General features: G+C 37.9%; 1 long non-coding RNA gene across 1 annotated transcript; it reads right to left on the reverse strand.

Moving 5' to 3' along the window:
• Window positions 1-529: 529 nt before the first annotated feature.
• On the reverse strand, window positions 530-3,735 carry LOC307011323. The gene is made up of 3 exons (XR_013800399.1): window positions 3,344-3,735; window positions 2,533-2,634; window positions 530-1,848 (listed from the first exon to the last, which is right to left on the reverse strand). It is a non-coding gene; the product is annotated as an uncharacterized lncRNA (long non-coding RNA).
• Between the last annotated feature and the right edge of the window lie 6,340 nt (window positions 3,736-10,075).

Raw genomic sequence — 10,075 nt, forward strand, 5'->3', positions numbered from 1 at the left:
ACACAATAATAACACCAAAACATACTTTGTAACATGAAGCACCGTTTTATATGGGTTAAACGATAGTCCAATCACAGCGAGTTCTGCGATAAAGTCACAGCCAATAACAATCCAGCTGTATAGAAGCGTCACACTTACTTGCCCATTTATGGTAAATGATGACAGATCTCTTCTGGTTCCGGCTACAGGGATAGATACCTTAAATATTTCATATTTAAACCCAAACAATATTTGGGCTGTAATGTATTAATTCTAATTAAATTATAAAACTCACATTTAAAAACAAAAGACTCCTTTGTGTGGTTACCATCCAAAAACGAGATCACATGATCAATGACACAAATGTTTTTATTTGATTAGACTAATTCATAAATACATTTGAAAGATAAACTTTTTTCTAAGCAATGGCCTACAGCAGGGGTAGTTTTGCAGTATTTTAATTAAAGATAATTACATGTACTAAAGTGCTTCTAACATTTACAGTGTATGTATAGTATATCAAAGGTATTTCAATTATATTCAAATAAATGTAACAAAATCACAATGAATGCACACAATTTTGAAAGCATATTCCAATATTTAATGTCAAACTGTTTAAAGACAAATGTAGTGCCAAACCTACTGCACAAGAGTATAAAAATAAGTTAATTATATAAAAAAACAGGTATAAGATACAGGGGCAATCTATTATAGGGACATATACAGTAACGTTAAAACAAATCGCTATGATGAAGTTATATTTTTACAAACCAAGAGATGAGATTCAACTTTGTTATGTGAAAATATATTTGTTTCTTCGCTTTAAAGAACAAATAGGCAAAAACGTAAGCACAACGTTTTACATTCTCAACTTTAATTCTATATCCTTGTGATCATTAATCACTTTTATTGTCACTAAATGAAAGGCAACTTAAAATAGTTAATGATTATAAACGTCATTAAGAAAATGCTTCAATAAAATACATTCACGGGTATATTACATTTACATTAACCAGGTAGTGATGTAATGATGATACCATAGATGTAGTTATGGTGGACATTTACTATAGTGACCACTGTAATAAAAGGTTTAATGAAGCTAAATGTAAGACATTAAGTCCATCTAAATGTAAAGGTAACAAACTCAGAATAATGTCCAGTATGCAAGTGTCTCATTTCTGTAATATTCTTTCAGCACCAATAAGATTTCCATAAATATGGATTGTTTTCTAAAGGTTTTCCTGAACACTCTCACTATCTTCAATTGTTCGGACAAACACCTGCTATATACACTTGCAGAAATATACATTTGTCTATTGCATCATGAAGTCACTGCATGACTAGAACTAATGGATGGCAATGAATATGTCCTTTAGCAAAACACCTGATGCGCACTGACACTTCTTTGATGAAGGCATTAGGCAGACATCAAGCACAGTTTATGAAGCTGAAAAGAGAAAACAAAATGCTTTAACAATATGGAAAAAAGATAAATCACTATTTTCAATATTGGTTCTGCATATATCAAAGAGATCCTGAGGAGGAGTGGGACTTCACATGAAGACTTTCAGAAACTGTGACAGAGCAAAGGGTGCACCTCGCTGGACACATCCGACGCATGCCCAAACAACACCACCCAAAAACAGTGATGAAGTGGACACCACCAGGAGGATGCAGGAGACCGGGAAGACCTAGGAAGACATGGAGACAGATGTTTCACGAAGAGCTGAAGAATGTCAGTGTCCCATGGGAAGATGCGGAGAACTTGGCCACGGATCGAATACGTTGGAGGACACTTGTTGCCCAATGTGCCCAGCACAAGACTTGATGATGATGTTGGGAGTTTATCCATAACTGTGGGATATATTTCTGTAAAGAGTGTTGCATAATTAAATGTTAAAAGCATTTTTATGTTATACGTTCACTGATATGTGGGCATTTCTATGAATAAAAGTATGTCTTTAATAGCAAGCAATAATCATATGAACTCGTTTAAAAATAACATGATTTACATGCAAACGGGACAGTTATCAGCAGTGTAACTGATCTGATTACGACAAAATAATCGCGTATCTGATGTCATGTGACAAGTCAGATTAGCTTTTCCACTCTTGCAAACAGAGGTAGGTTATGAGGTGTGGAGAGACATCATGTATCATTGGACATTGGAACATGAACACAACAGACAGGGACTAATTTGTAATAATTTTAATGAATACACAATGCAATTAATATAAACTTTCTGACAGTGTGTGGGACATCAGACTACTATCCAAGAAGGGGCGCAACTGATTTACAAATATCGCGATAAATATGTACAGGAATTGAGGCAGTAGCCAATGAGCACTAGGAGTAAAAGCTGCAGGATTATGTACGAGTATACAAATATGTACTAGTATCGTACGAATTTGACAACTTGTTAAATCTTGTGAATTATTAAGACTTTGAGACTGTTCATACTGATTGGGCTATGGGTTTTGTAAGAACAGGTTTAAGAAACAACAAATGCTTGATAAAATGTTTGATTTAGGGTTAAAACCAACACATACGTACCATTGCGAATATTTGTCTTTGCAGCGGTCCGTCTCCTCCGTTTACTTGTCCTCAAACAATAATGGGCTGACTGAGTCCGAAAGGCCCTTTTGGTCTTTTCAGCTGAAAAGAGAGAAAATAAAATATCATTATGTATAATATATAGGATTATTTAAAGGAAAAAGTACTGATTTTCCTTACAAATATTGGATGTTGCATTATTAAGCATTAAAAGCATGGTAGGTGTTGTGGTTAATATGCATAATTTACAACAATTATCACTTTAAAACTACCAATACTGAGGTAAAAGCATGGTAAGTTTTGTGATTGCTGTCCTTTACTACCCATCACAGTAAAACTAAGGTTACTGAGGTAAAAGCATGGTTAGTGTTGTGGTTACTGTGCATTTACAATAAGTACCACATTAAAACTACCAATAGTGTGGTAAAAGCATGGTAAGTTGTGTGATTACTGTCTTTTTACTACACTTATCACAGTAAAACTAATGTTACTGTGGTAAAAGCATGGTGTTGTTTTTACTGTGCTTTTACTACACATACAACTTTGGAACTAATTGTACAACTTAAAAACCTGATATGAATATGATTAACTGATTGAAGGTCTACTCTAGGCCTACTGTATAGCACATCACGTGACAGACAGTGTTTAATCACCATAGAAACCATTTTCATAGAAAGCAATTAACGCAAAGCCTCCGTTGAGATGACAGATATAATACAGTGACTGAACTTGAGCTAATCTGATTAATTTCGACACACAGAAAATACATTATTTCAAACATTATTAGGACAGCGTATTTACGACTACTTACCAACATCTGGCACACGTGAACTGATGCCAAATATCGCGAGGTGTTCGGAATGAGACTTCTTCAGCGCGATGTCCTACTAATAAAATATATATTTTTAAATATCAATAAACAGCAAAGCAATCCAGCTTCCCTGGCAATAAGAACGAAATAATATAATTAAAATAAATACATAAACCATGATAAGATCTCGTGAATAAATGTTGATTAAACAGCTTCTCTACTGCAGCCCGATAGGGAGATAGAATCGTGCTTTGATCACGAAAGATGCTTCCCATTGAAATACATTAGTTTTAAAAAACGTGCTGGAATTACGAAAATAACGAAATAAACGTGCCCGTGCCACGAATCAATAGATTAAATTACGTGACCATATCACGAACTGCCGTGAGACTGGGTTGTATATACTCTAACTTTTGCATCTTTCTTTTCATTCAAAGTAGAAAGTGCTATCAAGTTGGGGTAAATATTTGCTGACTGACTCCCCTGTGTCCATGTTTTTTTAATTATTGTTCATCAGTGTAGGCCTTTCCTTTAAAAACACTAGAGTGTGCTGTTTTACCTAGAAGCTTGGTCTGCCGCTCTCTGTTTTTGTATTTAGTGTAGGTCATTGTTTCATATACCTCTCCCTCTATCTTGTAACTTCTTTGCATCCTCCTCTGCAGCCATTTTTGCACTCTCCCTCTTGTCTAAAAAATCAGTTGATATCTACTCTAACTTTAGCATCTTTCTTTTCAACCAAAGTAGAAAGTGCTATCAAGTTGGGGTAAATATTTGCTGACTGACTCCCCTGTGTCCATGTCTTTTTTTATTCAGGTCCCTTACATTTACAGAGCCCCTTTAGATGACTGCAAAAGGAAAGCATTCCTGATTCTATGTAAGAATAAGTTCTTCTCTTTAGCACAATCATGTTGCTGCATACACAGTGTAAACACTAGATGGTGCTGGTTTACCTAGAGGTTTTGTCTGCCACTTCCTGTTCATGTATTTAGTGTAGGCCTTTCCTTTAAAAATGACTCAACCTCTTTTCTAAATTCAGGGGGAATAAAGTTCATAATTGTCGTATTTGCATGAAGTGCTTTAAATGTGTGAAAAGTCCACCCATGCTGAAAAGTGCTGAATAGTTCCAAAGATGTTAACTCGGCAATCAAAACTTGATGGGCTTTACAGAAAAGCAGAGTGTAAACGACCATGGCAAAGCCAAGGGGCCATGGACACACTTATATTGGGTGCTGGTAAACCACATGGCTCAGACAAGCTCTTCCTACAAGCAGGCAACATGCTCCACTTATCTCTGACTGCAAAGGATCTCGTAAGGTCCTACCGGGCAAGAAATTGGACAAGATTTTCAGCTGCTTCTACTGTCACCCTCGGTACCCTCACAATGGCACTAACTCGTCTGTTGTATTTGGTAAGTGCTATTTGTTGGGGTAGTTTCAAGTGATCAGTGCTTCAAGAGACATTTGCCTTCTAGAACTTCAGACTGCGTTCTCCATGCAGTGGTCATTTAATCACAGAGTTCAACACATTAAGATTACTTCAAATGGGAGCATTGATTGGTCCTGTGTTCATAAGTGCTTCTCTTTGGGGTAGTTTTAATGAGGAAGTGAACTACAGGCAAGACTTTTTTCTATGGAATTGCATTTATCAGTGCAACTAATATTGTACAACCGCATACCTCTCCCATCAACGTTTAAGTGGAAACATCTTCAAGCAACATTTGGACACTTTTTTTGCATCCTTCTCTTTAGCCATTTTTCATTTCCTTGCCCTCTTGACTGAAAACCATCTGATATATACTCTAACTTTTGCATCTTTCTTTTCATTCAAAGTAGAAAGTGCTATCAAGTTGGGGTAAATATTTGCTGACTGACTCCCCTGTGTCCATGTCTTTTTTTTATTCCGGTCCCTTACATTTACAGAGCCCTTTAAGATGACTACAAAAGGAAAGCATTCCTGATTCTATGTAAGAATAAGTTCTTCTCTTTAGCACAATCATGTTGCTGCATACACAGTGTAAACACTAGATGGTGCTGGTTTACCTAGAGGTTTTGTCTGCCACTTCCTGTTCATGTATTTAGTGTAGGCCTTTCCTTTAAAAATGACTCAACCTCTTTTCTAAATTCAGGGGGAATAAAGTTCATAATTGTCGTATTTGCATGAAGTGCTTTAAATGTGTGAAAAGTCCACCCATGCTGAAAAGTGCTGAATAGTTCCAAAGATGTTAACTCGGCAATCAAAACTTGATGGGCTTTACAGAAAAGCAACGTGTAAACGACCATGGCAAAGCCAAGGGGCCATGGACACACTTATATTGGGTGCTGGTAAACCACATGGCTCAGACAAGCTCTTCCTACAAGCAGGCAACATGCTCCACTTATCTCTGACTGCAAAGGATCTCGTAAGGTCCTACCGGGTAAGAAATTGGACAAGATTTTCAGCTGCTTCTACTGTCACCCTCGGTACCCTCACAATGGCACTAACTCGTCTGTTGTATTTGGTAAGTGCTATTTGTTGGGGTAGTTTCAAGTGATCAGTGCTTCAAGAGACATTTGCCTTCTAGAACTTCAGACTGCGTTCTCCATGCAGTGGTCATTTAATCACAGAGTTCAACACATTAAGATTACTTCAAATGGGAGCATTGATTGGTCCTGTGTTCATAAGTGCTTCTCTTTGGGGTAGTTTTAATGAGGAAGTGAACTACAGGCAAGACTTTTTTCTATGGAATTGCATTTATCAGTGCAACTAATATTGTACAACCACATACCTCTCCCATCAACGTTTAAGTGGAAACATCTTCAAGCAACATTTGGACACTTTTTTTGCATCCTTCTCTTTAGCCATTTTTCATTTCCTTATCCTCTTGACTGAAAACCATCTGATATATACTCTAACTTTTGCATCTTTCTTTTCATTCAAAGTAGAAAGTGCTATCAAGTTGGGGTAAATATTTGCTGACTGACTCCCCTGTGTCCATGTTTTTTTAATTATTGTTCATCAGTGTAGGCCTTTCCTTTAAAAACACTAGAGTGTGCTGTTTTACCTAGAAGCTTGGTCTGCCGCTCTCTGTTTTTGTATTTAGTGTAGGTCATTGTTTCATATACCTCTCCCTCTATCTTGTAACTTCTTTGCATCCTCCTCTGCAGCCATTTTTGCACTCTCCCTCTTGTCTAAAAAATCAGTTGATATCTACTCTAACTTTAGCATCTTTCTTTTCAACCAAAGTAGAAAGTGCTATCAAGTTGGGGTAAATATTTGCTGACTGACTCCCCTGTGTCCATGTCTTTTTTTATTCAGGTCCCTTACATTTACAGAGCCCCTTTAGATGACTGCAAAAGGAAAGCATTCCTGATTCTATGTAAGAATAAGTTCTTCTCTTTAGCACAATCATGTTGCTGCATACACAGTGTAAACACTAGATGGTGCTGGTTTACCTAGAGGTTTTGTCTGCCACTTCCTGTTCATGTATTTAGTGTAGGCCTTTCCTTTAAAAATGACTCAACCTCTTTTCTAAATTCAGGGGGAATAAAGTTCATAATTGTCGTATTTGCATGAAGTGCTTTAAATGTGTGAAAAGTCCACCCATGCTGAAAAGTGCTGAATAGTTCCAAAGATGTTAACTCGGCAATCAAAACTTGATGGGCTTTACAGAAAAGCAACGTGTAAACGACCATGGCAAAGCCAAGGGGCCATGGACACACTTATATTGGGTGCTGGTAAACCACATGGCTCAGACAAGCTCTTCCTACATGCAGGCAACATGCTCCACTTATCTCTGACTGCAAAGGATCTCGTAAGGTCCTACCGGGCAAGAAATTGGACAAGATTTTCAGCTGCTTCTACTGTCACCCTCGGTACCCTCACAATGGCACTAACTCGTCTGTTGTATTTGGTAAGTGCTATTTGTTGGGGTAGTTTCAAGTGATCAGTGCTTCAAGAGACATTTGCCTTCTAGAACTTCAGACTGCGTTCTCCATGCAGTGGTCATTTAATCACAGAGTTCAACACATTAAGATTACTTCAAATGGGAGCATTGATTGGTCCTGTGTTCATAAGTGCTTCTCTTTGGGGTAGTTTTAATGAGGAAGTGAACTACAGGCAAGACTTTTTTCTATGGAATTGCATTTATCAGTGCAACTAATATTGTACAACCGCATACCTCTCCCATCAACGTTTAAGTGGAAACATCTTCAAGCAACATTTGGACCCTTTTTTGCATCCTTCTCTTTAGCCATTTTTCATTTCCTTGCCCTCTTGACTGAAAACCATCTGATATATACTCTAACTTTTGCATCTTTCTTTTCATTCAAAGTAGAAAGTGCTATCAAGTTGGGGTAAATATTTGCTGACTGACTCCCCTGTGTCCATGTCTTTTTTTTATTCCGGTCCCTTACATTTACAGAGCCCTTTAAGATGACTACAAAAGGAAAGCATTCCTGATTCTATGTAAGAATAAGTTCTTCTCTTTAGCACAATCATGTTGCTGCATACACAGTGTAAACACTAGATGGTGCTGGTTTACCTAGAGGTTTTGTCTGCCACTTCCTGTTCATGTATTTAGTGTAGGCCTTTCCTTTAAAAATGACTCAACCTCTTTTCTAAATTCAGGGGGAATAAAGTTCATAATTGTCGTATTTGCATGAAGTGCTTTAAATGTGTGAAAAGTCCACCCATGCTGAAAAGTGCTGAGTAGTTCCAAAGATGTTAACTCGGCAATCATAACTTGATGGGCTTTACAGAAAAGCAGAGTGTAAACGACCATGGCAAAGTCAAGGGGCCATGGACACACTTATATTGGGTGCTGGTAAACCACATGGCTCAGACAAGCTCTTCCTACAAGCAGGCAACATGCTCCACTTATCTCTGACTGCAAAGGATCTCGTAAGGTCCTACCGGGCAAGAAATTGGACAAGATTTTCAGCTGCTTCTACTGTCACCCTCGGTACCCTCACAATGGCACTAACTCGTCTGTTGTATTTGGTAAGTGCTATTTGTTGGGGTAGTTTCAAGTGATCAGTGCTTCAAGAGACATTTGCCTTCTAGAACTTCAGACTGCGTTCTCCATGCAGTGGTCATTTAATCACAGAGTTCAACACATTAAGATTACTTCAAATGGGAGCATTGATTGGTCCTGTGTTCATAAGTGCTTCTCTTTGGGGTAGTTTTAATGAGGAAGTGAACTACAGGCAAGACTTTTTTCTATGGAATTGCATTTATCAGTGCAACTAATATTGTACAACCACATACCTCTCCCATCAACGTTTAAGTGGAAACATCTTCAAGCAACATTTGGACACTTTTTTTGCATCCTTTTCTTTAGCCATTTTTCATTTCCTTGCCCTCTTGACTGAAAACCATCTGATATATACTCTAACTTTTGCATCTTTCTTTTCATTCAAAGTAGAAAGTGCTATCAAGTTGGGGTAAATATTTGCTGACTGACTCCCCTGTGTCCATGTTTTTTTTGTTATTGTTCATCAGTGTAGGCCTTTCCTTTAAAAACACTAGAGTGTGCTGTTTTACCTAGAAGCTTGGTCTGCCGCTCTCTGTTTTTGTATTTAGTGTAGGTCATTGTTTCATATACCTCTCCCTCTATCTTGTAACTTCTTTGCATCCTCCTCTGCAGCCATTTTTGCACTCTCCCTCTTGTCTAAAAAATCAGTTGATATCTACTCTAACTTTAGCATCTTTCTTTTCAACCAAAGTAGAAAGTGCTATCAAGTTGGGGTAAATATTTGCTGACTGACTCCCCTGTGTCCATGTCTTTTTTTTATTCAGGTCCCTTACATTTACAGAGCCCCTTTAGATGACTGCAAAAGGAAAGCATTCCTGATTCTATGTAAGAATAAGTTCTTCTCTTTAGCACAATCATGTTGCTGCATACACAGTGTAAACACTAGATGGTGCTGGTTTACCTAGAGGTTTTGTCTGCCACTTCCTGTTCATGTATTTAATGTAGGCCTTTCCTTTAAAAATGACCCAACCTCTTTTCTAAATTCAGGGGGAATAAAGTTCATAATTGTCGTATTTGCATGAAGTGCTTTAAATGTGTGAAAAGTCCACCCATGCTGAAAAGTGCTGAATAGTTCCAAAGATGTTAACTCTGCAATCAAAACTTGATGGGCTTTACAGAAAAGCAGAGTGTAAACGACCATGGCAAAGCCAAGGGGCCATGGACACACTTATATTGGGTGCTGGTAAACCACATGGCTCAGACAAGCTCTTCCTACATGCAGGCAACATGCTCCACTTATCTCTGACTGCAAAGGATCTCGTAAGGTCCTACCGGGCAAGAAATTGGACAAGATTTTCAGCTGCTTCTACTGTCACCCTCGGTACCCTCACAATGGCACTAACTCGTCTGTTGTATTTGGTAAGTGCTATTTGTTGGGGTAGTTTCAAGTGATCAGTGCTTCAAGAGACATTTGCCTTCTAGAACTTCAGACTGCGTTCTCCATGCAGTGGTCATTTAATCACAGAGTTCAACACATTAAGATTACTTCAAATGGGAGCATTGATTGGTCCTGTGTTCATAAGTGCTTCTCTTTGGGGTAGTTTTAATGAGGAAGTGAACTACAGGCAAGACTTTTTTCTATGGAATTGCATTTATCAGTGCAACTAATATTGTACAACCGCATACCTCTCCCATCAACGTTTAAGTGGAAACATCTTCAAGCAACATTGGGACACTTTTTTTGCATCCTTCTCTTTAGCCATTTTTCATTTCCTTGCCCT

Source organism: Phoxinus phoxinus (assembly GCF_949152265.1).
Source record: "Phoxinus phoxinus genome assembly, chromosome: 15".
Classification (NCBI taxonomy): Eukaryota; Metazoa; Chordata; class Actinopteri; order Cypriniformes; family Leuciscidae; genus Phoxinus; species Phoxinus phoxinus.